General features: G+C 39.6%; 1 long non-coding RNA gene across 3 annotated transcripts; it reads left to right on the top strand.

The window, feature by feature from the left end:
• The first annotated feature begins 3760 nt into the window (after positions 1-3760).
• LOC123103282 (uncharacterized) lies at positions 3761-7389 on the top strand. Of its 3 annotated transcripts, none has more exons than XR_006449705.1 (2): positions 3761-5231; positions 6840-7389. It is a non-coding gene; the product is annotated as an uncharacterized lncRNA (long non-coding RNA). The 3 variants fall into 3 exon arrangements; XR_006449704.1 differs by having other exon boundaries at positions 3761-4334; positions 4914-7389; XR_006449703.1 differs by having other exon boundaries at positions 3761-4334.
• Positions 7390-8688: the final 1299 nt, after the last annotated feature.

Here is an 8688-nt window from a genome sequence, read left to right on the forward strand (position 1 = left end):
GCCTCCCGGGCCCGAGCGACGGCGGCGGCTTTGTGCCACGTGGCGGCGCCCGATAGGCGCGGGCGGGCGGCGGCGGCTTTGTCCGGTGACAGCCGGACGTGTCCGGGCGCGCGAGGGAAAAAATTAGGGTTTCGGGGGGAGAGGAAGATCCGGATTCGGAGGGGTCTTTATATAGGCATAGAGGGAGCTAGGAGAGTCCAAATGAGGTGCGGTTTTCGGCCACGTAATCGTGATCGAACGCTCTAGGACATGGAGCAGAGTTTGATGGGTTTTGGGCCAAATTGGAGGGGTGTTGGGCTGCAACACACACGAGGCCTTTTCGGTCCCTCGGTTATCCGTTGGAGTATCAAACGAAGTCCAAATGGTACGAAACTTGATAGGCGGTCTACCGGTAATAAATCAAGGCCGCTTGGCAAGTCTCGGTCCAATCCGGAAATGTTTAATCCCCACACACGAAAGAAAAACTAGAGATGACCACCGGAGGAGAACGGAGCGCCGGATTGCAAAACGGACAACGGGAAAAATGCTCGGATGCATGAGACGAACATGTATGTAAATGAAATACACATGATGACATGATATGCAATGCATGACACGCAAGCAATGACAAGGCAACAACAGCGAATAACTGCACGACACCTGGCACATCGGTCTCGGGGCGTTACAAGGACTCCCTCAATCGTCATCATCATTACCATATACCACCACCCCACCATATACATCGCCGCTGCCATATACAACCACCAATCCGAGTCCGCATATACCATCGCCATATACCACCACCAATCCGAGTCCAGATATTCCATCGCCATATACAACCACCAGTCCGAGTTCCACCAGATTCATCTCCGCCACTAGTCCGAGTCCAATATTTGTTGCTTTGTTTTAGAGTTCCAGATCACGTGATACTTCGAGTCGTGACCAAGTCAGACTCCCCAATTTACGTGTTGTTTTTATTGCTCTACATGATGCATGTTTGTTTGGTAACCTTGGGAAGTGCACCTTTTGCACCGATCGAGTATCTTTTCTTAGCTATGTTGTTACTCCACAGGGAATTGAAGTTGATAAAGCGAAGATTGAAGCTATTGAGAGCTGGCCGCAGCCCAAAACGGTCATACAAGTGAGGAGTTTCCTTGGCCTCGTTGGTTTCTATAGGCATTTTGTGAGAGATTTCAGCACTATTGCTGCACCTCTCAACGAGCTTACAAAGAAGGATGTCCCTTTTGTTTGGGGTACCGCACAAGAAGAAGCCTTCACGATATTGAAAGCTAAGTTGACACATGCTCCTTTACTCCATCGTCCTGATTTTAATAAGACTTTTGAGCTTGAATGTGATGCTAGTGGAATTGGATTATGAGGTGTGTTATTACAAGATGGCAAACTTGTTGCATATTTTTTTGAAAAATTGAGTGGGCCTAGTCTGAATTATTCTACTTATGACAAAGAATTATATGCTCTTGTTCGGACTTTAGAGACATGGCAACATTATTTATGGCCCAAGGAATTTGTTATACATTCTGATCATGAATTTTGCAACACATTAAAAGTCAAGCAAAACTGAACCGTATACATGCTAAATGGGTTGAATTCATTGAGACTTTCCCTTATGTCATTAAACACAAGAAGGGTAAAGAAAATGTTATTGCTGATGCATTGTCTCGTCGTTATACTATGCTTTCACAACTTGACTTTAAAATATTTGGTTTGGAGACCATCAAAGATCAATATATGTATGATGCTGAATTTAAAGATGTATTGCAGAATTGCAAGGAAGGGAGGACTTGGAACAAGTTCGTTGTTAACGATGGATTTGTGTTTCGTGCTAACAAACTATGCATTCCAACTAGCTCCGCTCGTCTTTTCTTGTTGCGGGAGGCGCATGGAGGAGGATTAATGAGACACTTTGGCATGAAGAAGATGGAGGATATACTTGCTACACATTTCTTTTGGCCAAAGACGAGACGGGATGTTGAGCGTTTTGTTGCTCGCTACACTACATGTCAAAAAGCTAAGTCATGACTCAATCTTCATGGTTTATATATGCCTTTGCCTGTACCTAGTGTTCCTTGGGAGGATATATCTATGGACTTTGTTTTAGGTTTACCTCGAACAAAGAAGGGGATGGATAGCATATTTGTTGTCGTGGATAGGTTCTCGAAAATGGCACACTTTATACCATGTCATAAAAGCGATGATGTTGTTAATGTTGCTGATTTGTTCTTTTGTGAAATTATTCGCTTGCATGGTGTGCCAAATACTATTGTTTTAGATCGTGATACTAAATTTCTTAGCCACTTTTGGAGATGTTTATGGGCTAAGTTGGGGACTAAACTTCTTTTTAGTACTACATGTCATCCCCAAACTGATGGACAAACTGAAGTAGTCAATAGAACATTGTCTATCATGCTTAGGGCTCTTTTGAAGAATAACAAGAAAATATGAGAAGAATGCTTGCCTCATATTGAATTTACTTATAATCGTCTGTTGCATTCTACTACTAACATGTGCAGTTTTGAAATTGTGTATGGTTTCCTACCTCATGCACCTATTGATTTGTTACCTCTTCCATCTTCGGAGAAGGTTAATTTTAATGCTAAACAACGTGCTGAATTGATTTTAAAAATGCATGAGTTAACTAAGGAAAATATTGCGCGTATGAATGCTAAATATAAACTTACTAGAGATAAGGGTAGAAAACATGTTGTGTTTGCACCTGGAGATCTTGTTTGGTTACATTTGCGTAAGGATAGATTTCCTAATTTGCGTAAATCAAAGCTAATGCCACGTGCTGGTGGCTCTTTTAAGGTGTTAGAGAAGATAAATGATAATGCATATAAACTTGAGCTACTTGTAGATTTTGGGGTTAGTCCCACTTTTAACATTGCAGATTTCAAGCCTTATTTGGGTGAGGAAGATGAGTTTCCGCCGAGGACGACTTCATTTCAAGAAGGGGAGGATGATGAGAACATCAATACCATTGTTACACGTACAGACCCTGCTGCTATACATACTGGACCAACTACTAAAGCTCGCGCATGCCAATCAAATTATCAGGTACTTTCGTTTCTTGGTAATGATTCTAATGTTCATGAGAACTAGCAGGTGCACTCACGCATTTGCGCGGCTAGAATTTTATAGATAATAAATGTGTTATTTTCTTTATCTGTTGCAAATTTCATATATAACAAAAATATATTATCCATTTGCATTATAATAAATATTTTTGCTTTAAATTTTCTATTGAGGTACCTGCAAAAAAGTTGCTATTGAGGACGCCGGGTAATCGTTCGCCAATTGCCTGGCTCTGTCATATATGCCGCAGAGACACATAGCTGCTTTGTGCATGACCGTCTTCCATGGCTCGTCTTATTCAATTACCTAGGTATCCAATTTGAGTATATCTCTCTTTTCTTCATGCCATACAATTTTTTTGCAAATTCTTTTATAGAAATTATTTACATGATATATATAGTAGAGTTATTTGACTTGCCATTTATTTGCTTTAGTTTTCTAGAGATTTGGACTTAGATTTTTTTCCATTATACAGAACTTAAAATTTTGTTTTCTGTGAACACGCCCAAAGCAATTACATGTATACCCCAAAAAACTGTAACCAAGTCTGTTTTGGATAAAACTGTAACCAAGATTTTTTTAGTTTTTTAGGTAACCAAGTTTTTGTGGATATAAATCTCAAAAAAAAGTTTTTGTGGATATATACAAACAGAAACCAAGTGTGCATAGTGCATCGTATGTAGGCTCATCGGTTTTGATGTAGGCCCAATAGTCATACCACCACGCACCTTTTTTTCTTCCAAGAAAAACAACCTGTTTCCCTTGAAAAAATACAATGCACTATGCTCTTATCTCGTTAGATCCCTCACCAGGTTCCTCTCATCCACAAGCGCCATTTCTTTCGATTTGCTGCGAGCGATTGAGAGATGTCGTTGCTGGCATCAAGTAATCGAGCCCCATGCTATCCTGAATCTAGTTGCCACTTATTTTCTTTGAATTTCTCTTCCTTGGGTGGTGGCTTAGGTGTCCGGATGAGTGCGTGCATGCGTTTGATGCAGTCTCTACGGGTGCGGATCCTCACTTACCTCGTTGACACTGGCAACACGGCTACGGTGAGCGCCAGGCAGAAAGCGCCGGCTGTGCTGCTCAACCTCGTCTAGCGGCCGTGGCAGAGATGCTGAAGGTTGGGGGCGCGGAGGAGACGGTGGGGGATCTCACGGAGGATGGGACGCCGGTTCGTGTATTTGCAGAACGAAATCGTGCTACTGACTTACTGAGTTGTTACCCTCCACATTTGTCGTGCTGTCGGACTCATATTAAATGTAAGTACTTATGGTATTCATATTTCCTAATGCAGATTACATCCTATAGTTCCTCCCATGACACTATAAAGTGTTTTATTTTGTATTTGTTGTGTTACTATGTCCTAGGAAAAAGGCTTTAATTTGTTAACTGTAATTTGGTTCATATGTATTAATCCACATAGAATGGTTGAAGTTTCATGGTTGAAGGTAGTGCTTATGACATCGAACATCTATTCATGGTTTTATTTAACTGAAAAGTCGTATGAGCTTTAGAAGTTTTATTGTCCAGAACAATAAACTGACAAAAGAGCATTTCTTTCAAGATATTACAATATGAGCTGCTTCTAATATTGCGGACATTCACACCACTATAATCTAATAGGTGTCCTTATCCAGTTATCCTGGTCGTTGTCAAGTACTCTTATCATATCTTTGTAAATACATATATAATCTACCTTAGTATTTTGTTGATAACCAATCCACTAATTTTCTGGATAACTTCCATGTTCTCCAAGGCTTTGTTTCACCTACTATATCATTCAGCCGGCACTTGTCTTCTTCCTTATGATGTCAGTAACATGGATTTTTTTTTTGCAGTGTGGCCTTCTTTTTTGCAAAAAAAAAAGCGACAACATCTGACCTTTGTACTCTTGGTCTTCCAGCCTTTTTTTTACTTTGCTCCAGCAGATTTCCTGTTCTTGCGGACATCTTTTCCCTTCCTTTCTGTCATACTTGCCACATTTCATTCTTCCTCTTGAGTCATTTGATAGTACAATAGATCTCAGTCTCCTCTTTTTGTCACTTTGTAGTTCACATGATGATAACAGTTGGTCGTGGTGCCCATCTTTGTTTACTGTAGCCCCATTTCTATCATGTGGTTCCTCTTTCGCAAGCACCAGTTCACATGACATTTTGGTAGGTGAAACTTTATTATTTCGTGACTGCAAAATAAATATATATTTGTAAATTAGACATGTTTCTAAAAAATCTGGAAGTGTATATGTGAATAAAAATCTATCACCCTTTTAACTGCATGTTCAGCTTCTTTGTATTATGTTTTAGCAAGGCGTCCCCTTCATCATCCATCAAATCATGTGCAACATATGTGCCGAATCGGTTTGGAACTTATAAACATGGTACCTAATTTTTAATTTTTGGAAAATGAATAAAAACACCTTTACCTCGTCAGCTTTATTGTATAAGTACATCATCTCTAGTCGATCATTAGGCACAAATGTTATTTTTACATAATTATGGTATTAACTTTGGAGCATCAGATTTCCCATCCAATGACTCAGCAAGTTAAAGATAGATGTATAATGGTCATAAAAGTAATTAGTTTGAAGTCTTAATAACAACTATAAAAATACCCAAGCGTTGGAGTGTAGTTGAAAGTCTCAATTGAAATCATAAACATACATGAGCATCGTATATCTTCCTTTGCCCGTTCTTGTATTAAGTCAGGTTCTTGGTAGATAGCTCGAAGTAATAAAAGGAGGATATTTTGTGGATTCCTCAATCGTAAAATTGCTAAATGCATAAGTAGATTGCTCATCGATCTTTGATCTGAAAGTGTGTATGAGACTTAGTAATTGTTTTTAAAAATGCTAGAATAATTTCTAGTTTAAAATATAAAGAATATACATGTTCATACATTAAGATCATATCTAGGCTAATAAGCTCATCAATTGCAGGATTTATCCCGTATCCTTATTACTTTCACTTGAATGTTCCCGTTTTGTCCCTTCGTTGTTAAGTCGCTCAATTTCTTGTGTGGCACAATGTTTTGCCTACAAATAATACAAAAATAGTTTTTCAATTCATGAAGTACCAGTGAAAACTCCCAAAACTAAGTGAATTTAGTAAATAATAATTACCAAACTTGATAAGTCAGGTGAGAAGACATTGGGCGTGGCGTCGTCCAACTTCAAGTTACGTATTACTCCCTCCTTTTTGGTTTATAGGGCTTATCTCAAAATTTTAGTTTTTCCATTTTATAAGGCTCAATTTGGTTGTTTTCCATCACATGTTCAGATTCCAAGGTGCATTAAATCATTGCTTGCAAGTATTAAGAGAAAATCGACCAATGCATGTACTTTATGCATGCATGCATTGCAATTTATGCATTGATAAACATAATGTTTTGAGGAAAACAAGTGCATTAATTAGGTGCTTTTGCAAACTACAAAAAGTATTCCACCATTCATCATCTACTTTGGTTGGTGAGATTTTTGAATTGAGCCCTATAAACCGAAAAGGAGGGAGTATGTGAATCTGTTGGATGTGGTAGTCATGGAGTGTCAGTTCTTGTTGACTTCAATATTTGTCGGTGTCGAGTTGAGCGTCAAGTCGCCCGTTGCTTCCTATTACCAGCTAACTTTGTTTTATTTGTGGTGTCAAGACTCAGGCATCAATTTTCTCATTGTGTCTAGCACTGGCTCACTTTGATTCTCCTGTTTTTGGTAGATTCTTGGGCGTGTGCTATATGTGGTCAGCTAATAATTGTCGAACTTGATGATTCAGGTGAGAAGACATTGGGCACCGTCTGACTTTGAGTTTTCGTGCCACATGAAGCAGTTGGATGTGGTAGTTGTGCAGTGGCAGTTCTTGCTAACTTCGATATTTGTCGGTGTCGAGTTGAGCAGCGAGTCTCCCATTGCATCATCGTACCAGCTTCATTTTTTCTTGGTGGTGTCAAGACTCAGGCATTGATTTCGTCCCATTGGTTATGTCCGTGTCGAGTTGAGCGGCAAGTCTCCCATTGCATCATCGTACCATCTTCATTTTTCTTTGTGGTGTCAAGACTCAGGCATTGATTTCGACCCACTTGCTCCCTTCAATTTCTTGTTTTTGGCTGATTTATTGGGCATGTGTTTTATGTGGACGACTGGTCTTGTTTATATTGGTTGATGTGGCTAACACCGTGTTGAGTCCTGATCCTATATTTGTCTTGCATGCATCTGTCCGGTTTTGGATTGTCAGCATGTGAGTTGTACTTACGTATCCTTATATGCTTGGATATCCTTATTTGTTGACCCATCATTGAGAAAGAAAACTATTATTTGGATCTTTCTGTGGTTGTCTCGGACAGATTTGCTAGAACACTTGTTGTAGTACTTGACGTAGCGTGTTGTATTGTTTTGTATTACACACATTAATATTTGCATGTACACAATTTCAAAAAAAAATCCTAAATCAATACGGACGTTTTCTTTTGAGCCGAATACACACGGTTCCGTGCTTCCACCTGTGCATATGCTTATAGACGTGATAGTTTTTTCCTTTTGAGGAATAGACGTGATAGTTCAATATATTCACACGTACATCTTAACATGTTACGCAAAATCTTTTAAATCTCAGCCATCATTATTTTGATCTGACGGTGGTAATAATATTAGCATATGTGGGTAAATGTAATGGCTCGTTTGACTCTTGTTTTAATTTATAATAGATATGATACCGCCTAAATTGGATACATTTGTTTTGCTTACAAATTAAAGGCCTAGCTTGGAGAAGGATGAACATTGGAGCAAGAACAAGCATGGAGTTGATGGCATGCGCAAGTGAGACAAGAACGAAGTTTCAAGTGATGATTTTAGGACTTTGAAGCCACCATAATGAGTGCACGAAACCTTGGACGAAATATACAAGATGCCACTTCATAATTTTCATCCAGAGGCTATTGTAGGTGTTGCGTCACCTTATTATTGGGCTATGCCCATGTATTTTCGAAATACTTAAGTATAGGTTGTTTTTAGAGTCTGTATGTGTGGGGAAACAAGAGTTAGCGTTGGCTTCGAACCACTCCACCAAGGGCCACGAAATTCCCCCTCTTCGTCCATATATAAACCCTTAGGGCGTCGTTTAGACTTTGGGTTTTGTTTAGAATAAAAGTTTGCCATACCTGCAACTTCGCGTACTTCGTTTGTGTTCAACGACCAGACCAAGACATCACAGAACCCCACCTTGATCAATAAAGCTTTCATCTTATATTCGCAATATCCAGATTGCAATCTTAGTTTTTTGCTTGTTCTTCGTTTGCTCGCAGGAAACAGACCCTCGTGGTCAGGTTGATCATGCTCCGGCATGGTCAATAACCCCTCGGAAGTTGGTTTAGCGATTGCTAAGGCGCAACATCTCGCACGATCGTAGTCGGATCGTCAAGGTCGACTCCCACAGAAAACGGTAGCCACCATCTCATCGAAACATCGGGACACCTTTGCCTCTATCAAAACGATATCCATCGCCTCTTATTGCTTTCAATTTTTTTTCTCGTGTTAACATAGAACAACATGAGTGTTGTGTGAATTTTTGTGATTTTTCGGGGTTCGTTTGGACATTTTTATGCATTAACTGAGTTTTCAATGCATTT

Source organism: Triticum aestivum, chromosome 5A (assembly GCF_018294505.1).
Source record: "Triticum aestivum cultivar Chinese Spring chromosome 5A, IWGSC CS RefSeq v2.1, whole genome shotgun sequence".
Lineage (NCBI taxonomy): Eukaryota > Viridiplantae > Streptophyta > Magnoliopsida > Poales > Poaceae > Triticum > Triticum aestivum.